A 25,942-nucleotide genomic window follows, 5' to 3' on the forward strand; every position below is an offset into this window, starting at 1 on the left:
GCATTACTAGACTGAGAGATCGAGCCCAGATTTATAGAAATATCACCTTCTAGCAACAACAGATGAACAAGGCAAAACAGCAACTTTAAAGATTGAGGATGTTGCACCATGAAAGAAAGAAAAAAGGCCAGATAAAAAGACACAACCAGTGCACACACGCGCGCGCACACACACACACACACACACACACACTTTTTTTAATGCTAGAAACCATGTCCAGAAGGCAGAAAGAATAGAAAACCAAAAAAAAGCTAAAGAAAAGCATTCAACTTTTGTGGTTTTTTTAACTGGGAAGAAAGAGAACATAGTGAAAAGAACCAGACATGCTTCACTATACTTCTAAGCTTGCGTCCTACCTCACATTATTGGCTTTCTATATGGGGAGTCAGGCAGGGAGTCAGTTTCTGGTCAGTGGGTCATAGCTACTGATGTTACCATAGGATAAGTGGTTCTGTGCATATGGTGAATTATTGTTTCTTCTCACCAAGGTGCAGTTGCTGGAGCAGTCAACCTCAGAGAATCTTAGAATTGTAGCGTTGGAAGGGACCCCCAAGAGTCATGATCAAATATAAAAATGCCTTGTATTGGGAATCAAATATTACTGTATTTTGAGCTTTCTCTTATTTTATAACAAGCTGTACATGCAGAATTCCTGTACTGTATTGTATATACAAGCTTTGAAAAGTGACCGAGAAGATACTTTTCTCCTGTATATTGCAGCAGTTTTGTTTTGCTTTTAAGGGGAGAAATTGTAATAAAGCAGCTGAAGAGACCGCAGTATAAAATAGGTGTGGAATCAAAATAGGAATTATCATTCACTGTCTTTCAGCAATACCTCCCACTGTAAAGGGTTAATAACTCTGGCAATTAACAAAGACATTTTAGATTACCATTTAACATGATCATTCCTCCTTTGCAAAGAGCAAGCAAGCAGATCCTAAGCTTTGGCTGGAAAATGTTCCTGGTGATTTTGCTGTGCTGAAGCCTGTGTTTAAGACAGAATCAGAAATATCTACCTGCACATTGAGAGTGTTTGAACACATGCATTTGTAAAACCTTAATGCATGTATCAGTAATGAAAATCTTAATTAAGGAAGCTGAATCATTGTCCATGAACGCTCTTTCTTCTCTAGTGAAGTCCTTTGTGTATTGCAGCATCTACCTGGCCCAGACAGACAGAGCTCTCCAAGAGCTTGTCTGGCAGATCTTCTCTTGATTATTAACAGCTAGCAAATAACAAAGTCTCCCTCTTCTTTTGTCTTGTTGCTGAGGCTGGGAACAACAGAGCACACAATGTTCTGTAGGATTTGTTTATTTTTGGAGCTTAAAAAAATCTGGCTTTTTTATTATGCCAGTTGGTTTAAAATAAAGCCGTGTTGATCAGGACTAATTTAAGCAGTTCTATAGATGCTGGAATTGAAAACGTTTCTCACACAGTAGTGTACTTTTGCATTTTAGAAATAATGCACTGGCAAGAGACTGGACTATATGTGTAAGGAAACGGGCGATGAGTTTATATTAAGTTTTTACAAGTTAAAAGTTAAGGTTTCCACAGCAACCTACCCCTTTAAAGTCCATTTATTACCGGGGGGGGGGTGCTTTTCATGTCACAGGCAGTAACAATACAGTATTGAAGCAAAAGGGATTTCTTTCAGCTATCTTAACAGGTTCTTTGTTAAATGGTTCCCGTGTTTAGAGCATTGTACAAGACTCAAAGTAACATGCTTTCAAGAGTTATAGGAACGTCTGCATCATATGTGGCTTCCTGGTCTGTGCTGTATGAGTATCCCATGTGGTAAGCCATTTCCAGCCGCAGACTAGATGGGAAAGGGCCAGTATTTCGGGAGGTACCAGTTCCTTATATGTCCCATGAAGGAGGAACAGGTAGCAGGTGCTGGGAAATGCCTCTCTCTGGGACCCTGCAGAGTCATTGCTGGTCAGAGAAGGCATTACTGAGCTTGCCAGACAGTGTAAGGCTTCCTGTTGTTTTCCTAGGTTTGTAATTGGTTCAGTCTGGGCTGGCTACATTTTCATAGTCATTCCTTGGTACCATTGTGAGATTCAGTTATGTGCATCTTCTTGTTCTCTGCCACTTCACAAACAGGAAGCTATCTGCTATTTTTTATTTATTTAACCAGAGATTAAACGAGTACTCTCAGCTGGTTGTTCACTACCAACTTCTTGAGTCTTGTTTGCAATGGTGGTGGGGGAACAGAATGGCCAGGGGTCAAGATCCCCTTTGCACATTATCTGATGGTTTTTCTTGAAATGGTAAGGGAAAGAGAACATGGTGGAGGCAATCCCTGTCAACGCTAACTGGGTTGTTTGGGGTTTTTTGGTGCTTCAGCCACCTTTCTTTTCTGAATATCTTTGGTCGTGAATAACTTTTGATGTTTCTTTAAGGATGCTGAACTCCAACCACTAAAAACAGCTTCTTCTTCTTTTTTTACATGTTGCATTACATGCTCTGAAAGCATGTGGCAGAGAAGGGATGGGGTACCTGTGACCCTATGGAAATGTCACTGGACTATAATTCCTGTCTTCCCTGCTGGAAGCTGAAGTCCAACAATTTCTGGAGTGCCACATGTTCTCCATCCCTGTGATACAGTGACCTTGCTGAAGCTAAGCAGGTCTGGTGCTGATCAGCACTTGGATGGGAGACAACTGTACAATTCATATGTATACTACCTTGAATTCCGCAAAAGGAAGGCAGAATTAGGATGGCCACTTATGTACTGCCCTAAAAGATTTGTGTAAAATTTGCATGTTCTAATTTGCATATTTAGAAATAATTACTATAGTGGGTGGTGCGGCCCCCACCATGAACCTGCACTCTGCTGCTGGCTATGTGCACCCTGGTCACCTGATTGAGGGTGCTCGCAATGGGCGGGGCGGGCAAAGGAGCCCCCATGAGTACCAGCCACAGATTGCTGGTACCTTATACATTGGTGACCTTGTGTCCTAACTTTCAGAGAACAGACCTTGTATTTGAAGGACTGGCTGTATGGTTCATGTCAATAAGAACTATAAGAATGGAGAATCGGGGTGTTGAAGTTGTCCATCAACGGTTACTACCTGGGCAGCGGAATGATCAGTCACACAGTCTTCCCCACTGTGGTGGGATATATCGTATTTCTATTTCAATTACAGTCATCTTTTCTAAATCTGCATCAATACTGGTACATTGGTATGTAAATTTTATGCTAATCTGTGTCCTCTTTTTGGTAATACATAAGTTGCTACCCTACTGTGTATGAAGCATTAGCATACCAGCATGCCATATCCTGGGCCATGGTTCTCTGGCATGCTAATGCTGCATGCATAGGCTCCAGTTTCTTGATTTAAACAGATATTGGGCATGTCACAAAAGATAGTTTTTGTTGCATGTCCAGCATCATATTTAAACCAATTTGGATCTTCTATCACTTCATTCTCTAATTTTCCTCCTTAAACATGTAAATATAGCATGAAAACATATATCCTAGGTAGGTTTTCCATCATGCAGTTATAGAATTATAGAACTGATATAGCTTCACAATGCATATCATTTTGAAGATCGTGAGCAAAGTGAGCAGTACTTTTAAAAAAAACAGCCCAGAAAACTTTGTACTATATATATTGAGATGGCAGTTGCTATTTGAAAATGCTAATTTATTTATTTATATATTAATATTTTTAAAAAGAGCTTTCAAACATGGCAGAACCGCTGCTATTACTTCTCTTTCATGACTATATATATGTCATACCTGACATTTTAAAACACAGCCATTTCTTAATTAGCTGAGCATGCTTAAGGAAGGAAAAAAAGATTATGGAAAACTTAACAGCTGGAAACAATTCCACATAGCTGGATGATTTAAAAACAACTGAATTAATTTTATTGTAAAAGTTTCCCCAAAAATGTCATTTCAGGATTGAAAGAAGACAAAAGAAACTTGTTGGTAGCATAAGGAAACTCTTTTTAAGCAGCTTAAGTAACTGCAATACTTCTGTTTCCAAATTTGTAAAATAGGAAGAATAATGATTCATTTCAGAAATATGACATCACCACAATAATACCATTACCCACATATTGGTTCTGCATCTATGCAGAGCAGCATTCAGAACTTCTGGAGTTGCTGGCAATGAAACATAAGCAGTGCTCAAGGGCATGGTGCACACCTTCTAAGTTCTCTTCTGATGGCTGTAGCAGTAGGTTTGTTCAGAATTTTTGCTGTTGTGGTCACAACTCCTCTTTGATTTCTTACCCTGTTGCTTCATTTCTCTATCTGCTAGTATTTCTCTTTTAGTATTGTGTTTTTACTTCTCTCTTGGAAGTCTTCCTCCAACCGCTTGTGTGCCCGTGGCACAGTGTGTGATCTTTAGTCTCTGCTGTGATTTTATAGGTTAACTCTCTCCAAGATCCATGACTGTTGTCTGGTACGCTTGGGTCAAGGGCAATGGTTAGAGATGTGGCGGTGTTAAACTCTTCACATTATAGATGTGAAGGCAGAGAGAATATTTTATGTATTTGTCTGTCTGTCTGTCTGTCTTTTTGGCATACATGTATGCTGCCCTTTTCTTTAAAATAATAAAACAAATAAATCATTATTAAAAACTGTAGAAAGCAATGTAGCATGGCAGAGTGATAAAATCCAGCAGAACAATAAAACAATCAATTAAAACCCAGCTTCAGTGACATTTAGTTGCCTGGGCAACTAAATAGACTCTTCTCATGCAAAAAAAAAAAAAGATAGCAACTCAATGTGGTGCCAGATAAGACTCTCTGAGGAGGGCATTCCATAAATAAGATGCCACAACGAAGAAGACCCTATCCCTGGCCATCACCCACCTAACTTCAGAAGGTAAAAGGTAAAGGGACCCCTGACCATTAGGTCCAGTCGTGGCCGACTCTGGGGTTGCGGCGCTCATCTTGCTTTATTGGCCGAGGAAGCCGGCGTACAGCTTCCAGGTCATGTGGCCAGCATGACTAAGCCGCTTCTGGCAAACCAGAGCAGTGCACAGAAACGCCGTTTACCTTCCCGCCGGAGTGGTACCTATTTATCTACTTGCACTTTGCCGTGCTTTCGAACTGCTAGGTTGGCAGGAGCAGGGACTGAGCAACGGGAGCTCACCCCATCGCGGGGATTCGAACTGCTGACCTTCTGATCAGCAAGTCCTAGGCTCTGTGGTTTAACCCACAGCGCCACCCACGTCCTTCAGAAGGTAGGGAGGCTCAGATAAGGCTTTCTTATTATGAATATGGACTCATGTGCTAGAAGGCCAGATAGGATACCTGGCTTCCCAGCCATTTGGTCTGTAAAGATGAATTGGATTGAGTCTGTAAATAGATTAGCAGCCAGTTTAGTTGTTACTGCTGTAACTGGTCCCACTTATTAACCTGCAACGATATTTTGTACTAACAAAAGTTTCCAAACTGACTTTAAAGTCAACCCCATCTACAGCATATTGCAATAGTCTAGTCTGGAAGTGACTGAGGTGTGGATAATTGTGCCCTGCAGATTCTGTCCAGGAAGGGTTGTATCTGGTGCACCAGCCTTAGAAGGTGGAAGAGGCTGACTTCTGTGGATGTCATGTTTTCTCAGGTGACTATGTTGTATCTATCAGCATCCACAGACTTCAAAGCTAGGCCTTTTTTCAGGAAGCGCAATATCCTTTCAAGCAGGATTAACACACACACACTCCCAATCAGATGAACCATGTGCCAATGAAACCTCTGTCTGGTCTGGATTGATCTTCAGTTTATTATCACTCATTTAGTCCATTACTGACCCCAGACACTGATTAAGCATCTCCACTGCCTCACCTGCATCTAATGAAAAGGAGAAGTAGTTGGGTGTCATCAATGTACTTACGGCACTTCAGTCTCCCAGCAACACCTAATATTAACCATCAAAGCAGGAGACAAACCACTGAAGTAAATTGCTCCCAATTCTGAAACCGGAAAGCCTGTTCAGAAGAATACCATAGCTTATGGGGGAAAAGCTGGGAGAATTAGCAAGCTTGCTCTTCCCCTATCCCTCTCCTAGTATATGTCATCCATTAGAAAGAACAAGCCAATTTCTGTTCCAAAACAGGGACTGGAGTTAGATTGAAATGGATTCAGATAATCCATTTCTTCAAGAATGGCTACTGAAACCTTCATTCCAACAAGCCTAAATTGCAATCCTAACTATGTATACTCATAATTCAGTGGCGCTTACTACCAGGTAAGTGGAGTTAGGATTGCAGCCTATGTTTTTAACTTTTTTATTTTACCTGGGTATTTGGATAATTATATTGTTTTATATACCTCTGGGGCGCAAGTCTGGGCAGTGTTTTATATACCCCACTTAGATATTGCTTTATGTGGTTTATAAATTATTCTAAATAAATAAACGGCTTGAGCATGTTGCCCAAGATGAAAGTATCTGTGGTCAGATGAGCAATCTTTGAGTTTCTTTAGGAGTCTCATAGCTGTCGTCTCCAGGGTGGTTGTGGTCACCGACTTCCACAAGGAGGCAGGTACGTTCTGGACTTAGATTGTCATTACCTTCCTGCTAAATGCTGGCTACTTTCGTAGCCAGGAAAGGTAGGAATTGAGCAGACAAGTAGTTGGCCACACTGCAAGGATGTGTTGTCCCTGACCACAGAAACTGAAGTTCATCCGTAGCATGTAGTTGAAGGCTGACATGAGTACATGTAACTTTATTTTTTAAGTGCTTAGTAAATAACCCAGGGGTTATTTGCCTCACACAGACCACCAGGTTGTAGGAGACTTGCTTAAGGCCACCTCACAGGTACTAACTTGTTAAATGGATACATCTAGCCAGATTTACCGTATTTTTCGCTCTATAACACGCACCCGACCATAACACGCACATAGTTTTTAGAGGAGGGAAATCCGTAGGCATGCCACCCGTAGGCATTCCCTCCATAACACGCACAGACATTTCCCTTTACTTTCTAGGAGGAAAAAAGTGAGTGTTATGGTGCAAAAAATACGGTATTTATAGGTTCTAGGATAGGGGGGAAAATAAACCGGTAACTTCTTGGTTCACAGCTAGGTGTCTTGGCCACTATATTTTAAGAGCCTTCAATACATTATATTTGTACAAAATAGTTTGCACACTATAGTATACAGATCTGCTTCCAGTATGTACAGTAAAGCCTGCTTCATTTTTATTTACTAAAATAAGAACTGACTGCAGCTGTTCACACTTGTCAAATCTGTAGAGCCATCAGCTGTATAGGAGGGACTGGGCATTCATTTTGATTTCTGAATGATCAAAAAGGCGTATAATACACTTTCATATTGATGGATGGGTATGCAGTATTACGATTCAGAAGTGAAAAACATATTTGGGGGAAAAAATCTATTGACTCAAATGTTATATAAACCAGGAGGCCTATAAAGCTCCATTTTTATCTCATTATCTTATGTATTTGCTTTTTATTCTAGACTCAGACTTCAATAATTAAAGTCTAAATGTGGAAATAGGTCATTGTTGATTGTCAGGTCAGTAATGGTGCTAAGTCATGTCTCATAAAGTTAGAGATCTTGGAGCATCCTGCACAGTAGCAGAAGAAGTGAGGTGTCTCTATTTTCAGATGTCCATGATGGAGAGGGGAAAGTCTATTGTTTCTTTGCTCAGTATCAGGTATAGGGAACCTGTGGCCCTTCAGATCTTGCTGGACTACAAATGCCAACATCACTGGTCATTGGTCATGCTAGCTGGCTGTGTTGGAAACTGGATGGATCCCAGCATCTGGAGGGCTACATCTTCAGTAGCAGTCAGGTCCAGTCATCTGCTTCTGTATGTGTTTGTATAAGGGAAAGTGCATTTATCTGAATCTTTTGTGTGTATGAGAATGTGCTTGCCTGTATGTTTCTCACCAGCTATATGTGTGTTCATCTTGCCAGGTGTGTATACACATGCCTGTTTCTTCTGTCATTCTGTCACTGCAGGTCTCCTGCCCATGACTCTTAGAAGCCTGGCTCTAGCCTTGCATAGCCCCTTTAAGCAGCCGGTTTAGTTCAGAGGAAGTTTGGAGTGGAGAGTTTTTACCCAGATCACAACTAGTTAAGGCAGCAGTTGATTTCATTTATGGTGGCACACCTTTGTTACAGGTAGCCTTTGGTTCACTGAGTTTTAACTTTTACCTCCCTAGGGTCAACACTCTTCCATGACCCTGGACTATTGCTATCTTGACACCATGCCTTTTTGTGATAAGTCTTTTTGTGTCGGCTTTTGTTTCACTGGGACTCATCTCTTGACTGCCAGTGATTTGTCCCAGTGTGGGATCCCTGGCTACCTTTGAACCTGAATTCTCCTATGGAGGTCAGCCATAGATGGAATAAGACAGATGGTACGGAGGTGGAAACAGCGCTATTAGACCATGTAGCCATCCTGCCTGACAGTGAAGGAAAGTATGCCATTCATTTCAGTGGCAGCTGAGGGGAAAGAAAATAATTAACCTTTAACCAAGCTGCAAGTTCGTTTCCATAATGTACCTGAGTCTTCAGTTACTGGCTCCCCTACTTACTGCCTCATTTATTTTATCACACAGCACTAAGGCCAAACCCAAAAAAATTAGAATTTTTGCAGCTGCTAAAGCTAAGCATTGGCCCTTGTTTCTGGTAACTTTGTGGCGCTTGATGTTAAAGAAGAAAGACTCCCTATATAGTGGCATTTTGAGACGTACTGAAACAACTATCACTTGAGATTTGGACACATAAACCAGCTTCCGGCAGAATGCCATGAATTTCTCTGATCATAGAATTGTAGATGATAAGGTCCTAAGGATGCTCAAGTAAAATCCAGCATTTGCGATGGATTGATCTATTTTGCAGGGTGCTCAGCACCTCTTTGAATCCTAGCAGTCTCAGCAGATCAGGCCCAGTTTCAGAACCCAGACTATATAGCTAGGCCATCCATTCTGATCCCTATGTACCACATGAAATTTCCCCACGACTTTACCCTATTCTGATGCCCCACCTCCTCCTCTTGCCTTACAATTGGTTACTCTGATTCAGTGCTCCCACTATGCTGTGCCATGCAGTGACTTAACTTGCCTCCTCGCCTTGACATTCCTTGTTACTTATAGATATGAGTGTTGCCCTGCAAACTCTCATCCAGACCCGTCTCAAGAGAGCAATTTTTCTTTCCCCCGGCCATTCTCTGGAGAGTAGGACTCGAACCAATGGCTTCAAGTTACAAGAAAGGAGATTCCAACTAAACATCAGGAAAAACTTTCTGACAGCAAGAACTGTTCAACAGTGGAACAGTCTCCCATGTGAGGTTGTGAGCTCGCCTTCCTTGGAGGTTTTTAAGCAGAGGTTGGATGACCATCCATCATGGATGCTTTAGCTGAGATTCCTGCATTGCAGGGGGTTGGACTAGATGACCCTTCGGGTCCCTTCCAACTCCACAATTCTATGATTCTATGTATGAAAAGATTCACTTTTCCAAAAATCCCCCATAGGGCTGTGTTTCTTTTGTTGCTCTTTACAGCTAAAAGATACAAATGAAAGGCTTGTAATATTCCAAGATGAGAATTCACCAATTTCTGTCCTTCAGTCAGTGGGTAATAATTGTAACTATTATTTGGTTCCCTTTTCACACTTTTTTATGCAAGGAACGTAAACTTTACAAATGTGAATCAATTAAGCATGAAAGTTAACCGCATGAAATATGCAACACTTAATCTTTTTTTTCTTTCTTTTTCTTTTTTGAGTTGCTGCAGTTGATACACACTGTGGTTAAATGACCTGCAAGTCTGATCCTAAAATTAGCTGCACCAACTTGTGAAAAGTGAGAAGTGTCTACATTAGTGCAACAATACAAAACAGTGCAGTGCAGGAACTTGCTTACTTTTTTATTTAATATTCCACCCTTCATCCAAGGATCACAGGACAGTTTACAATATAAAAACACAAAAATGCATAATAATGAACAAAAATAATAACCCTCTATAGATGGGTGAAAATAGCGTAATTTTTCCTCATGGTCTCGAAACAAGGAAAGTCTGTTCTTGCTGCTCCTTTCTAAAGCAGAAAGGAACGTGACATTGTGGGAGAAAAGTAATATTGGGTTGAAATACTTGGTTGAAGGGAGGGGGGCACTAGCACCTCATTACATCTGGGACCTTAGGGTGATTAATAAACAAACAAACAAACAAAAATCTACAGGGTTTTTTTTAGTATGTCCCACGTGCAGTTGGAGAAGGCGCAAACCTGTCTGTAGATCTGCCACAAAACCATTAAAAAGAATTAACACAAACACAACTTCCCTTTCTGTTTAGTGACTATTAGTGTCGAATAGATTAAAAGTAAAGACAAAAAGAGAGTTCTGTACAAGCTATGTACGTACATCTCCAACAGCAGTGCTTCTCTGGGAGAAATTCAGTGTCACACTCTTCTGATCATTACATCCATGCAACCATTTCTGCCTTCCAAGCAGAATCACGCACACCCTACTGCTGTTCCGGGGGTTCTTCTGACCCCGCAGAGCCAATTTGGGGGATGTATAGGAGGAGAGTGTTGTGTTAGTGGGGGCCATTGTGCTGTCTTCTACCAGTGTGCCAGATTAGCTAGTTCTGTCCCTCTGTGTTTAGGTGCTAAATTAAGGCATAATGTTAGGGCAATTTAAACACCAAATATCAAATGTAAATCTAGCCAGTTCCTGCCTTCAGTGGAGATCATGGTAGTGTTAACTCTCCACTGTAATATGTGCTATAGAAGAATTTTGGGAAGGGCGATAGCTTTTTTTGCATGCAGATAGTCCCAAATTCAGACCCTGCAATTTCCAGGTAAGGCTGGGAAAGACTCCCTGTCTTTAGATGTGATGTGATATTCAATAAATATTTTTCTATAAGAGTAGGTATAGAGACTGCTACTCCATTTATTACCTAATGCCTCCCACAGCACCCAGTTTCCAAACTTAGGCAGTCTTCCTGTTGAGATTTAAGCAACCAAAATTAAAGAAAGAGCTGAAGCTGTCAGAAAAGCAACATATTATTCCACTTTAGCATCCTGCACTCTGACTCACAGCCATAGGGCCCACTATTTATGAGACACATGGAGCCAAACTAAAATGTTGTTAAGAAGCCCATCAGCTTTCTTTAATTTATAACAGGTTCAAGGAACCAATTTTTATTGTGATTGCAGCATATAGGAGGAGGAGATTTAACTCTTTCACCCCAACCAAAATCTGATTCAAAATGACCCCAGACTGCTATTAGCCCCAAAGGCAGCCCCCATCCATGTTAATAGTAGTGTGGGGTTGATTCTTGTCAGGGTCATGGTAGAGGAGGAAAATTCCCAAGTTTCCCTCCCCATACCCTGCTTTCCTGATGAAAACTGTTTCTGCTGTTAATGTGGTTTTTTGCTTTGCTTTTGGGTGTGGGGAGGAGATTTCTAATGATGCATGTAGTTTGGTCTACATAGACATAAACTTCAAATGGTACAGATAAACTTGGTTTGTTTGTTCAGAGTGCTTCATATCAGAGAAGTTAAAGTGAGAGCAAATATTAGCCATTTCTTGCAGATTTGTACCCCACGATATCACAAAATAACACGTCAGCTTTCAGGTTATATATTAAAACAACACATATGCACCTGCCAGAAACAAATGATTTAGTAAAATATACAGCATGTGTACCTTTAACCTAACATTCTTTACAGGGGCAACTTCCAGAGGAATTGCTGTGTTGGTCTGTTTGCAACAAATGAGAGAGGGAAAGAGAGTTTAGCATTTTAAAGACTTACGTCACAATAAATTGATTGGCCTGGTCTTTAGGATGCCACAATACTCTCTCTTGCAGAGTTCATGAAAGCACAGTTAAGTAAGAAATACAAACTGTAATCTTGAATAAAAGTCAGGAGAATACTTTCTTTGCACCAGTTTCTTTACATATTCACTGAAAGAAGGAGTGGAAATGTCTTAAACTCTTTATGTAGCTAGCTGAAATATTAGTTTTATTTTGAGGGAAATAATCCTGTTTCATTCGTCTTTCCCAAATATATACAGTCATGGCCTAAGGATGGTGTTGTGGATACAGATTAGATATAGATTTTGTGTGTGTGTGTGTGTGTGTGTGTGTGTGTGTTTGTATCAGTAGCTTCTACAAGAATAGCTAAAATAACCTTTCTTTAGCAAACAATATTCCCAGCTAAAGTAAACTTTGATTACACAGACAATAGGATCTTTTGTGCTGATGGAAACTCCAGCTTCAGTAGCCAGTAGGTCTTATTGGACTGGCTTGTATTGGCCTTTTAGGTCAAAGTCAGGGCATCCAAGTCAAGATCACAAATCTTTAATATCAAATAGAATATGAATAAATGGCAAAAGTATATAAAGCCAGTTCCAACTTCACAGAAGCCTTTGGCACCAGGGAAAATGACTGAAATAGCTTGCAAAGTGAATTATTTCTCCTGTCAAATCATTTGACTTCGAAATTCAGATCAGAAAGTGAAGATCTTTAGCTCTTTGCTATGTTTTAAGTAAAACTGTGATATGGTAGTTAAAGCTCTAGGGGCCTGGAGATAGTGTTAAATGCAGCCCAAATGCTCCTGAAAATGAGTTGTATAGTAGCCTATGAGTTGGTCTGCAATGGCCTCAGGAAATCCCCCCGGCTATGTTGGTCTTTTTTTATTAGCTACATGGCTCAGGCCCAAAGGGGAACCTTGTATCACCTTCCTGACCAAAATTGATCATACATTATGTCTGAGATATGATATTTTATCATCTCCTTATTTTCAAGCAATTATATCTCTGCCCTTCCTCCTGTAGGAAACATGGCATCATTCTTGCTTGAAAAATACATTGCAGAGATTTTGTCTCATTGTCTGTTTGCCTGTTCTTGTCAAGAGGCTGTTTTCATGCTTCACACAAACAAGAATAAAAAGTGCCCTCATTTACATGTAATACTAACCCATGGTTTAGCATTATGAGGACAAACGTGCAGTTGTCGGCTTTGCGTGACACTTCTTATCTTCCTCCAGAATGGCTGTGAGTTTGAAAGTTTTCACTGCTCCCCCCCCCCACCTCAGCTTGTTGCAACACGCAAACCAGGATAAACTGATTAAGTCTTATCCATGGTTTGTAAAAAAAACGGATTCCAGTAAACCAAAATTAAGATTCATCCCAGTTCAGGTACTGGATGAAACTACAAGCTGTGGTCAAATTATAGTTTAAGTTTGCTCCTTGCAGGGGAATTGCACAAATCCAAGGCTCACACAAACTCATCATCATACCACTAAACTATGGTTTAGCATTATGTGCAAATGCAGCCATTGTCTCACTGAAGAAAAGATAAGTTGGAAGGTTAGAAAAGGAAAAGGAATAATGGATGATTAATGTTTTCTTTCTCCTACATAATGTCTGAAGCAGAATTTCTGTGCAAACCTTTCTGTCATATGCTGAGGTGACCCTGATGCAAGGACAGCTTGCATGTCCTACTATTTGAAGAGACATAAAAATTCTGCTTTAGGAATTGCAAAGAAGCAGAAAACAGTAAGCAAATGTTACTACACTTTCTTTCAGCCCTGCATTCTATATACGTCTGAAACAGATCTGAGGCTTTTATTAGTCTTCTATGACTAAAGTGCCCAGTGTATTTGACAGGCAGGGTAGTCTTAGTGGGAGAGGACCATTATCAGCCTTCTTATGAGGTCAGACTTCTCCCCCTGCAACACTCATATCATAAGGCCCCTCCATCCCCACTGCTGCTCAATTTGACGCAGAACAGGAATGTAGAAAAAGGAGGGTCAATGGGATGAAAGAGAAATGTGAGCAAGTGAGAGTATGTCCCATAGGACTTGGAGACATGCTTCAACATTTGTGGGGTGAAGGGGCCATCACATTGAAACCAATGTATTGTTGCCCACCACTCTGAGTGGTACGAGATTCCAGAGGTTCTACTGTTTGTGTTTCCTTTGGAAATGAGACACAGCAGAGTCTGTGATGTCTTTATGATATATGGTTTATTTACACACACATATATATATAACATAAACCTATGATGGAGGGGTATACAGCATTAGCACCCCAAAAGTGGCCTGTTTCTCCCATAGCTGTAGCCTTGGATTCAAACAGAAATCAAACATTGCTCTCAAACATTGCTCTGACTTTCTCTCCAGCTCGCTTCTGAAGGGAGAGACCCCATCCATTTGCCATCTCACACAGAGCCCCTTTCCTTTCCTTTAATGGCCCATCATCTAAGCTATCACCTCAACACAGGAAGCTAGCCTATCTTATATTTTAACACTTGCTGGATCTAGGTGTTAGAAGAATCTTGCGTACAGCCTTCTTCCCCGCCCACAAACTCATAACACATACCCATTGCTTCTTACCTCAGTAGTGCCACTTTTCCAAGTGAATTTGTTGAGAAAGCAGAGGTGGTTTAGAGAAAGGCAGCATGTGAGAGATTCACACACTATTTCCTATTTGACTGTATGTCTTCCCAACCAGAATGCTGGAGAGGAGATGAACAACTTTCTCCACTGTGGCCTGGCTTGACAAGACTTCATATCCCATCATTCTGAAGTGAATGAAAGAAAACATTGCCAAGTCAGAGCCCTGTGGAGGAAGCCAGCAGCTGGTCTCTTCTGTATATCTGCTTCTGGCTACCATTGTGACCAACTGATGGAAGGCAGCAACTGACATGAAATGGCACTGCTGAATGCTTTGCATGCATCTTCATCTGGAATTAAGTTGATAGTCACATGGTAATGTACCCCTAATTCCCAGTATTTACAGGGAAGCTGTTAGGCTGGATTCTCTCTCTCTCTCTCTCTCTCTCTCTCTCTCTCTCTCTCTCTCTCTCTCACACACACACACACACACACACACACACACTCCCAAATCAGTAGAAGGGAGATCATTCCATCTGGGAAGCAGAAATTATTGCACTGACAGAACGGTCATAATAGCATAGCATTCCACCCATTGCATTTATTATTTAGCATTCCATTAAGAGAGTAGTCCCAAGCTTGCACAGCCTCTCCTGATTCAGATGTTATGGAGAAGTAGAGCTCCATGTCCTCAGCATACTATGTGATTCCTGCATTGCAGAGGGTTGGACTGGATGACCCCTGGCAAACCTTCCAGCTCTCCAGTTATTTGGTGCTAGGTGCATTAATACTCAAAGACTTGTTTCATATATTCCCAGGAAAACAGTTCTCTGGCTACTCTACCTTGAATTTTTGGGGGGTTCACAAAAGTTTTCAGAAGATTTACACAGATAAGAGAAGCACCTCGAAAAAAGAACTAAATGAAAAACCATAGTAACATCTCTTAGTACTTGTATTTACATAAGATTGTGCTTGAGCAACTGTGATTTAATCTTTTTTGACATACATAAAGATTCCTCGAATTACCACCCTCTATTATAACATCCTGTTTTCAGTGGCTTATAACATTGTCAAATTTTAACTATTCATTGAATTTCTGCCTTAGGCTGATTTCTTTTTATTTGGAAAGTTTCAGCAAACATGGTTCAGAATTTTCAGAGTACAGGGAGATGGAAGATTTTGTTTGTATTTTTTTATTTTTTATTTTTTGCCAGTGAAATAAAAACCTTGCACCTGTTCCCATGTTATGCTCGGGAGCAGGAGTGTCAAGCTCATTCTTTGGGGAGGGTTAAATAATTCATTCACTAAGGGCCTGTTGATAAGGCATATTAAACATTGTTTCTGAGCTGGTGATTTCATAACTAACAGCATGAATTAGCATTCGGCTGCTGGAAGGGCAGGAGATGGCTCTAGTATGCCTGTAATGTTACACTTTCTCACTAGCTGTTTTTGCCATTCTTACTCTTTAGGCACAAGAGAGGATGGTATGTGAAGGGCACAGAGCTTGTATGTTTGACAATGTCACTGGTGGCTGGTGTCCCTCAGGGTATGGTGTATATATCGTTTGATCCCAATATTTAGATCAGGGCCGGGGAGGGGCTAAGTCTTTTTTGCTACATGTTCCACTACTAATGTTGCCTCCCTCCATTCCTGATACACTGGCAAAATATACTCATTTATAAAAACGAAGTAGTTTTGTGTTTTTCCTCATTGATGCTATTGATTTCACCTTGGAGTCTCAGGTTTTTGAATCCATAACATATATACATACATATATTATTATACATATGTTATTATGTATACATACATAATATGTATGTATACATACATATAATATTTATTATATTGCAAGAAGGAAGAAATCCAGAATTTGTAGGCAATTGTAGATTTCTTGGGCCAACTGATAGGAAAAACGTGCTTCCCTTATACTAGTACATTTAAAAATCCAATATATTTGGATTTGTTGGTTGGGGGAGGGGGAATTGCAATTGTTAACTGATACTCCCCCAGAGGGCATGTAATCACAAATTTTGCAAACTAGATGAAGCAACAAAAGGTTACAGGTGATATCAAACAAAATGTCTTCACTCTGATCCAGACGGTGGCTTTAGGTCCATATTCAGTTGAATTTTGGACCTCCCCCCCCTCCACACACACTTTTTTGAATAGCAGAACTTTGTGCTGTATCAAAAACTGCTTTTGAAACTCCATTCAGTTTTAGAAGAGGTTTTCCAGGAGACGCAGGGAGCTGCTGACTTGGGAACTAGACTTGTCCTTTGGATTTCATTTGGAAATTAAAAAGACATAATTAGGAATAGAGTCCAAAATGATATAGACACCCACCCCTGCAGCAGTGAAAATGGAGGGGACTCTGCTTCATGTTCTGTAGTATTTGGAAGCCAGACTGGTCTATATAAGAAACATGATATTCTTGGCTGTAACTCTGGAGATATAGAACGCCTTTCCATGAACTCTGTACTGTATCTCATTCTATCCCTTCTAACATTTTGGGAGCAGGGTATTTCTGTTTTGTTGTACTTCTAGTTGCTGTTTCTTACATTTTCGGTTTTCAGTTGCTATTCTCTGTTGCCTGTTGGTTTGTCATCTTATTAGAATTGTTTTTAGTTGTATTTTATTGTTGCTTTATTTTATTTCATTGCAAACTGCTTTGAAATAATTTGATTTCAAAAATGGCTGGGGCTGATGGGAGTTGGAGTCCAAAATCATCTGAAGGTATAACACATTTCAGACTCTCTGTATTCACTTCATTTGGTAATGCAATATCAAATGAATGTCAGTAAGAAATTCTGTAGAAGCTAATGCTATAAAAATGAATCTTAAATAGTTTTATTTGTATTTACCTTTCTACCTTTTTTGTTCTTTTTTCCTTTTTTTAGGGTAATATGTGTACTGGGGGAGGAGGTAATTGACTTGGGATTTTTTAAATCATAACCCTAGCTCATGCTCTGATTTGATTTGTCACTTTATGCCCTCTGATTTGCTGTTGCCATATCAATAGTTACTTAGTTCAGTTTATAGATCTGTAAAACAGGGTTACATGCCTACTTAATAACAATCAGGTATCATTTGTATTATTTGCATTAGGACTGTATACACAAATCGATTAATTGGTGTAATTAACCCATTTATTAATCAGTTAATTAATGTGCTGGCTGCTGATCGAAAGCCCAGTGCAGATTAAGCATGCTACAAGGAAAGGGAGTCTGAACCCTCTCACTATCCTATAAGAAAATGCTGTCAACATTGTTCCTAATAAGCTCTGTACATCACTTGATTGCTCCAGAGGTAAAAACATGGTGTGCTTTCAATCTTGGCTGAAGAACACAAGGAGTGAAGGAAATATGGCTGCCATACATCCAGAATTTCCCGACATAGCCTAGATTTGGGGGTGAAAACAGAATCTTGGCGGAAATCTCTGGAATGTCCAGGAAAATCCAGACATAAGGCAACCCATGTCTTTCTTTCTTTCTTTTGGTTTTGCAAATCTAAAGAAAGCTCAACAATTTTGACAAAAGGCATGTTCTTAATAGGCAGAGTCTAGTTTGTTTTGTAATTTTAGGTGAGTTAATTAGTAAACAAATTACATTTATATCCTGTACATCTTAGATAGCCTCATATTTTTACGAGAGACAGTAAGTTGCTGAAAACAATCCCATAAGTTTCATCAAAGTACAGGGCTTTGAAGTTTCCCACATCCAAACCCAGAACAGCCAATGAAGCTCTTTTTAGCACTATTATATGAACTGGTATCTCTGCTTAACAGTAGATCAAATATATGGTTACTAACCTCAATAAACAACAAAGTTTATTCTATTAATTTAAATAATCTTGTGTTAAAAGCTTGGATATTGGACCTGTCATGTAGACAAGTATTTTCATGTTCTTAATTAGATTTTTTTTTTAAGTACTCATGTTTATCAGAAGTACTTTAGTTAAGTTGCTGGAAAGGGATTTCTGATTTCACTCCTACTTCTTCAATTCTTATTTTTATTATTGCAATTTTTATCAGCTGCTTAATTAATGAAATCCATTTTCAACTCAATAATCAGTTGAAGCTTAATATAAGTTGGTTGGAATCCAAGTACTATGTTTAAATGTGCTGTAGAATGGGCTCTATACACTAATTGTATAACAACCATAATGCAGTGGATGCTCGGGTTGCGAACATGATCTGTGCAGGAGGCACGTTCGCAACCTGCAGCGTTCGCAACCCACAGCGCCACGTCTGCGCAAGCGCGGGGTCGTGATTCGGTGCTTCTGCGCATGCGCAAAGCGTGATTTGGTGTTTCTGCGTGAGCGCCGAAACCCAGAAGTAACCCGTTCTGGTACTTCCGGGTTCGGCGCAGTGTGCAACCCAAAAACGCGCAACCTGAACCCAAGGTATGACTCTATATCTAAAATTGGGCCTATTATCCTACTAAGTATTGAGTAAGCCTTGCTGAATCCATTGGTACATCTTTCTGCAAAGCTTCCATCTAGATCAGTCTAGAAGTAATATGGGCTCACTTGACTCTCTAAAAGGCTGTCCTGTAGTCATTTACAGTGTAGGAAAATAATTACATTTGACCATCAAATCATTATCTATATTTCAGCACAAATAGGCTAACAAAAAAGTGCTGATAGGCTTGTAATAATTGATTTATTCTATACAAATATTAAAGAAACATGAAGAATTCTTCTCTAATGAAATTATCTTGTCAAAAGTTTAGGTTATCCCTTCAGAAATTAAACAATGGAGCAGTAATGCGATATAATTTTAGCAGACCCATTTCAGTCAGAGTTCATGCTTCAAATGACGTTAGTTGTCCTGGTCGATGATCTGCATCTAGAGTTTGACAGTGGAATATAACCTTGCTCATTCTCCTAGACCTCTCAGTGGCATTTGATATTATTGATCATCAACTACTTGTGAGCTGTTTGAGACTAGTGGGAATTGGGGACATCTCGTTGCCAAAGATTCTCCTATCTTCAGGGGCAGTGCTAAAGGGTAGTAGCATTGAGTGACTGCTGCTCTATCACATGGGATTTGACCTGTGGGTTTCCTTGAAATTCTGTCTTGTCACCAGTCCTTTTAAACATATAATGACAGTGCCCAGTTTTATTTTTATTTTTCATCAAATCAGGGAACAGTGGTAGATTCCCTGAAAACATTCATGAAAATACATTTGTGGGGTGACTGGCATACATTTCCATTTCAGCCAGACAGAAGTGATTATGTTGGGCCAACTCTAAACCAGTGGGAAATGTGCTTTTGCCAGCACACTCCCCTTGAAGAAAAAAGTTTTGCACCCTGGCAGTGTCCCTGGACCTTGTACTCATTTTGGACTCTTGCATGGCAGTAGCAGGAGTGTGTTTTACCATTTCAGGCTGCTGAGCTGGCTGTGGTCAAATACGGTTTTGTCCTAAGTAATCCATGCTTTAGTAATCTCCTGTTTGGATTACTCATATCCACTCTGTGTGGAACTGCTTTTACAAATGGTTTTGAAGCTGCCACTAGGGCGGAATGCTGTGCCTCATCTCCTCACAGGGATGAATCTCAGTGTGTATATTGCCCTGCTTCTAGCTCTGTGGTACTAACTGCCCGGTTCAAAATGTCTATGTTGACCACTTAAGCATTTCAACACTTTTTTTCTTGTTTACCATATAGAGCGCAGCTCTTCCCATATGTGCCTCCCAATTATTTCAGATATCTGGGAGAAGCCCTGCTTTAAACTGAGAAGCTCAATCTAAAATACCCATAAACCTAAATTCCATTTCAGAAGTGACAGACATGGAAGGCTTGGAATTGTACTGTCAACCTGATCAGACAGGTTTTTATGCTGTCAAAAGAACAACAGTATAGGCCTCAGGCAGGCCTTGTTGGGCAGGGTATTGCATAGTGTGTTTGCCAATGCAATCCCATTTTGTGGATTTTTATTATTAATTGGGGTGTGTGTGTTAAAATATGGTTTCGTTGCTGGTGGTTTTTAATTATTGGTTTGTTGCTTTGACAGTGGTTGTTGTCACAAATAAATAAATATTGTTCAGCTGACGTTGACACACTAGACCAGAATTTCATAGTGTTAGTGCGGCTCTCCTTACCCTGTTTGGAATATAGAGAACATGTTATGCAACTTCAGAGCAGTGCTATTTTTCTAGAAAAAGAGGTGCCAGAGCTCACCGTGTTCTCTTCCTTGTTCTCTTATAATGGCAATGGCACCCACCTGAGAGGTGTCAGCGAGTTCCAGCTGAAAAAAAGCCCTGCTTCAGGGTAATCTGCTTTCCCAGTCTTGCTGCTGGAACTCAGAGATATAATAATAATGGCATGTATAGTAAACTGATTTTTTATACGACCTTTATGCCACCATTCTACCATCACCCGCATGCTAAATGGACATCTTGCCAATTCAATATTGGGTTGTCAAATGTGGTACACTTAGTAACAGCAACAGCAACGTTACATGTTTCCCTATTTGAGGTACTAATTATGTCAGGTTTTCGGAAGTGTCATAAATATCTCACCTGCTTTGCTATACAGCACTTCAGTGTGATGTCTATCACTAGGATTAATCCATTTGTACCTCAGATTGCATCCAAGGTCTGAATGAATAAATTACTCTGCACCTGCTTTTTTAGTGAGAATTTACTCCTTTTCTTAAAGACTTTCTATAGTGGAATGAATTGCTTATTCATAATACCTAGCATTGCCTTTCTGTCCACAGAACTCATGATCCTCTATCAATCATTGATACCTGCCTTGATTGGTACTGCTCTGCTTGTTGTTGTCTTGTCTTGTTTTGCTTTGCTTAAGCTCAGGAATAGTCAACAACCAGGTTAATATACCGTCAACTTCAATGAACTAACATTTATAAATGAGTGATAGTCTCACTGTTGTTTACTATTACTTAAAATGTATGAAAGGCCAGCGGTTTGCAAAGCTCAATGCAGAATTTTTCTGGTCCTGTCCAGAAAACTTAAAATGTAAAAGCTTATCCAGAAGTCTACTTCTAACATTGCACAGAAGTGTCCTGGTGTAAAACAGATCCTGGATTCTTTGGAAATCCATTGCACTCACAGCCACGCTAGATAGAATGTTAATTGCATAAAAGGAATTAATGTGCACTTTAACATTGCAAAGAGCTGCCCTGGGGAGGGGAGGGGACAATTGTAGTCCCTTTGAATGCTAAAATTCTATGATTTTAAGATTGGGACTGTAGAAAGGGAAGTTTAGCTTTTTCCTCCATGCTGCACAGCTGCTGCAAAATCACAAAAACGCCAACTTAAATATATTTGCATTAGGAGGGACTATCCCAATGGCACCAACAGAGGGAGCTTGCTGCACTTGTGAGAGTCTTGCACCAGTGCCTGGCACCCAGGTGGACTGGCAGTATCCCCCAGAAGTACCTTGCCCTTCTGGACCGTAGGAATGGGAATTCTGTTTGGCCATTGTGGTCAGCAAGTTGCAGGACTAGAGGGATCTTTGGTTTGACCCAGCAGGGTTTTTCTTATGAAGAGCTGAAGTAAGCATTGCTTTCAGTCCCCCGAGTTTCAGTCCTATAATAAGGCATCCTTGGTAATGACAATTTGCTTCCTTGTGAAAGTAAAAATGGTGGTCCTATCTATCACCCCACACATACATAGGTCTGTCAGTATTAAACTCCATCTGTTCTGTAAGGCAAATTTCAGGAAAGTTCTTATAGAGTTAAAAAAAAAATGTACTTGCCAGATAGCCACTCTCTCCTACCAGACTTAAAAGATTTGTGTTGTTCTGGAGTTTATATATGTATTTGTCAAGTCTAAACCTAGCACTGGTAAAAGGAAAGGAAAAAAGGAGATGGGCATCTAGATCTACAGCTGTTTTAAGAAACAGCTTATTGTATAATGCCATTTGTATTTGTACTTTTTGTTTTGTGGCAAGTTTTAATAGTTACCCTTTGAGGATTTCCAGTCTAGCTTATCAGAATCCACCAACAGTCTTTTCTGTAATATTCGCGTTTCCCTTTTGGTTCAGCCGAGCCCACTGACAGATCATTCAAATTCAATTGTTTTATGTCTAAGCCGAACAGCTAATTAAAGTAGGGATGATTAACCTGACTGGCAGTGTCGCTCTCTCACTCTCTCCCTTGCTTTCTCTCTCACTCCCTCCTGTTCCAATCAGTCTTTTTCTCACTCTCTCTCTCTCTCTGTCTTTTGCTCCACTGTTGTGTTTTTTTTCCTCCTCTCTCCTAAACGTGGTCTGCTTGCTGATGGCAGAATGGCACTCGGAGATTTGTGCATTGTGTCTGGTTTCCTACGGGCAAGCTGACCCAGTGCCTCTAGGGACTTATCAATAGACCACTCAGAAGAGACAGAGACAGGAGAAAGGAGGAGGGGTGGGGGGAGACAGAGAGAGAGGGAGAGGGAGAGAGAGAGAGAGAGGGAGAATCAATATCAAGAATAGAAGGAGCTCCGAAGCCATTTTTTATTTTTTTTATTTTTTTTATTTTAAAAAAAGTGTATCAGGACTTGGGAAGAGGGTGACAAAGAAGGTTTTTCAAAGAGCCAGTGGAGGAGGTTCTAATAAATTTGGAAGGATACAGTTCCCTGTCTTGGGGAAAAGGAGAACTCCTGGCTGATTAACATTCACACCAGGTATGAGATGTTCGCTACCCCTTATCACTGTGCCGCAACCGTGAGGGAAAGGCGCCTCTCTCTTTTTTGTCTATTTTTTTTTCTTCTTTCCGTTTCTTTCCTTCTTTTTTTTTTTTTTTATTTGAGAGGGAGGTAAAAAAGAGGGAGATGGAGCGAGCGTGTGTTTTGGTGTGTTGTTGCTTTGAAGCGGGGCGGGCGGGCGGGGAGAGAGAGGCGAGCCGTGGGCACTGGTGTGACGGGAGCAGGAAGAATGGAAGCAGGGCAGCAGCAGCAGCAACATTCAGGGAGCGGGAGAAGTGTCTGGAGTAGGTGGTTCTCCTCAGGCACCCCGAGGGGGGTTACCCAAGTTCATTCCGAGCAGGTGGATTTAGGCTGGGAGTTACTTAACGCTTGACCGCCAGTTTTGAAAAAAAGGAAAGGGAAAAAAAATCCCGCTTCCTATGTCTATTAAAGGAAGTGCCAATGTCTCTTTCCCCCCCCCCCCTCGCGCTGCCTCTCTCTCTCCCCCGCGCCCCCCCCTCTTTTCCTAACCAGACAGCGGGAAGGTTTCTGGCTCCCAGCCAGCCCAAAAGCCTCTAAGTGTTTTGCACTTGTTTCAGGGAGTCGCTGCCCGGGGATTTCCCCCCACCCTCTTCTTCTTCTTCTTCTTCTTTCCTCCAGCATTTTCACTAGAGAACAAAGAGTTCTTTACAAAGGAAAAGGGGGGGGGGAGTGCAAGCTTAACGCCTCAGATATGTTCCCCCCTCTGTTTTTTAGGGTCCCCCCCTTTTCTTTCGGAAAGAAACAGTGGCAGCCGCACGCACACAAAAGCCCCAAATTGAAAAGGGATGTGATTTCTCTTTCCCTCCTAAAATACATTTTTGAACTAAGAAAAGGGAGGGGGGTTAAGAAAATAGTTTGAATCCCCCCCCCCACAGTTGTCCTTTTTAAAATTCAATGTAGCTGTTGCTTTGTTAACTTTTTCTTGATGGGGTTCTCTGGCAGAAACTTAGGCTCTTCTCTCCCCCCCCCTTTTCCCCTTCTTTCTTTGCCTTTCAAGACATTTCACCTGAGCAATAGAAGAGGCAATGAGAATGGGTAAGATGTTGTGCACAAGAAATGATGGAATGGGGGTGGGTTCATTTACTTTTTGTCACCAGTCCCCCCAAAGTTTGTAAGGGCTTGTGGGAGGAAAGTGTGTTTGCCTCTGAAAGGATGCAGCAGTTATACACACATCTGGGGGCAGTTTTCTTTGGCCTTATGTTAATCATAGCACACTTGGTTATCCAAGAGGTTAGGAGAGCTTTACAGTTTGTGTTTATCTTTCCTATAGATGGAACTATACCTATAGTATAGTACATACCTGGTTTTCATCTTTGTTTGTTTTTATTCTGTGGATTTGAACCTCTCTCTCTTTCTCTCCATATAGATGTAAACACACACAAACACACACACACAAACAGAGCACAATATATTTTGGCTAGTATCATAAGATGGCAAAGTTGAGTAGCAATTCAATAACATGTTACATGGAATTATAGTAGCAAATGTCTACAATTCTTCATGTTTTAAAACGTATCCAAGTATGTTCAATATATCTTGAACATTTACACACTCAAGAAAGGTTTCTTTTAATCAAAGTCATCCCCAATAATTAATTACTACTTTTGTTAAATCATTACTTTTAGTAGTTCACCAGAGCAAGTGGAAGCATGTACGTGGTCATCATTACTATCATAGTATGTGTAATTTTACATGTATGCAAAATGTGTGGGACTAGATTGGAAGTAATTACAGCAATTGTTTTGGGACACAAAGGATGATTATCATTATCAGTGCTATTTTTCTTTTTCATTCAATCCTCTGCTTAAAGAGGTGGTCTGTTACAGTCACATATGTGCTGTATGTGTTTATGTAATACAGATTTTGGCAGTCCCACATACTTAGTAGATGTTATTTCAGAAGGAATGTGTTATGTTTACAGAGGAGGTACAAAGGCAAGTTTGTCCTACAGTTACTGCTATAATTTTGGAGTAACTTAATTGCAGCAATTGGAGTAAAACCAGATTCACGATGCAAACATAAAAGTGTTTTCTGATCTAGTCTTACCGTAGAGGACTCCATAGCTGAGCATGAAATATCTCAATAGAAAAAAAAGAGTGTAGAAATCTTGGACACATCCAGTATTTCCTGAAACACAGTAGAAATTGTCCAACTTTTGGCAAATTATATCCTCTTTTAAAAAGTTAGCGTTTTCTTCCTTTATCTCCCCAATTTTTTTCTGCATTTTTCGTTATTTTATTTGTTTACTGTGCATTCTTCTTTCTGTAAAGATTAAAATATAATTAAGCAAGTAATGAACACCTCTAATCTTTGTCATTTTCATAGAAAAAACCGACATGTCTGTACCTCCTGTATATCTTTTCTTAAGATATCCTTTTTGTTTTTGTTCTATAACGTGGTATGTGTCCATTTTGTGTCTGTATTCCCAGAGGTGGCAACAGGAGGGAGGGGTAGTCCATGCCAAAATCTACATAAGTCCCTTCAGTCTCTGCTAAGAGGCATCTTCTACCAGAGCTATCTTTGCATCCAGAAGTACAGTGAAAGATGATAGTTCTTTTTTCTGAGATTCTTCATGGACCTGACCTAAGATACTAAGGCATTCACAGTACAGGAGAAAAGAGAAAGAGACGAGGGGGGAGGAAAGAAAATTAGGAAAGAAAAGCTCTTTGAGCAGAAACACACTGGCTCTTTCTTCCTGCAGGCAATCCGCTCCAGCTCCTGGCGACGTGTCCTGCACTATCAGATATCATATGACTCTTTAGTTGGACTCCCTTTAGCAGAATGGGCCTGTTAGAACTCTGTTTGTTTTCTTTTCTTTTCATTTCCTTTTCTCCTGTTCCCCTCCTGTTTTTATGTCTCTGTGTGCATTCTTTTTTCTCTATGCTTTTTGTTCATATGCTTTACATAAAGACAGAGCATTAATTAATTCCATAG

At 40.4% G+C, this 25,942-nt stretch overlaps 1 protein-coding gene across 7 annotated transcripts in view; it reads left to right on the forward strand.

The window, feature by feature from the left end:
- Positions 1–25,942, forward strand: part of ZBTB20 (zinc finger and BTB domain containing 20) — a 484,288-nt gene that overhangs the window by 367,622 nt on the left and 90,724 nt on the right. The window contains exon 1 of one of the 7 annotated variants that reach the window (XM_053386093.1): positions 22,743–22,966. The exons of the other annotated variants lie outside the window; for them this stretch is intronic. The gene's annotated coding sequence lies outside the window, so the exon portion shown is untranslated. Of the gene's footprint in view, positions 1–22,742; positions 22,967–25,942 lie in introns of those variants that run through there. 7 annotated transcript variants of the gene reach the window in all.

This window comes from Podarcis raffonei, chromosome 4, assembly GCF_027172205.1.
Source record: "Podarcis raffonei isolate rPodRaf1 chromosome 4, rPodRaf1.pri, whole genome shotgun sequence".
Classification (NCBI taxonomy): Eukaryota; Metazoa; Chordata; class Lepidosauria; order Squamata; family Lacertidae; genus Podarcis; species Podarcis raffonei.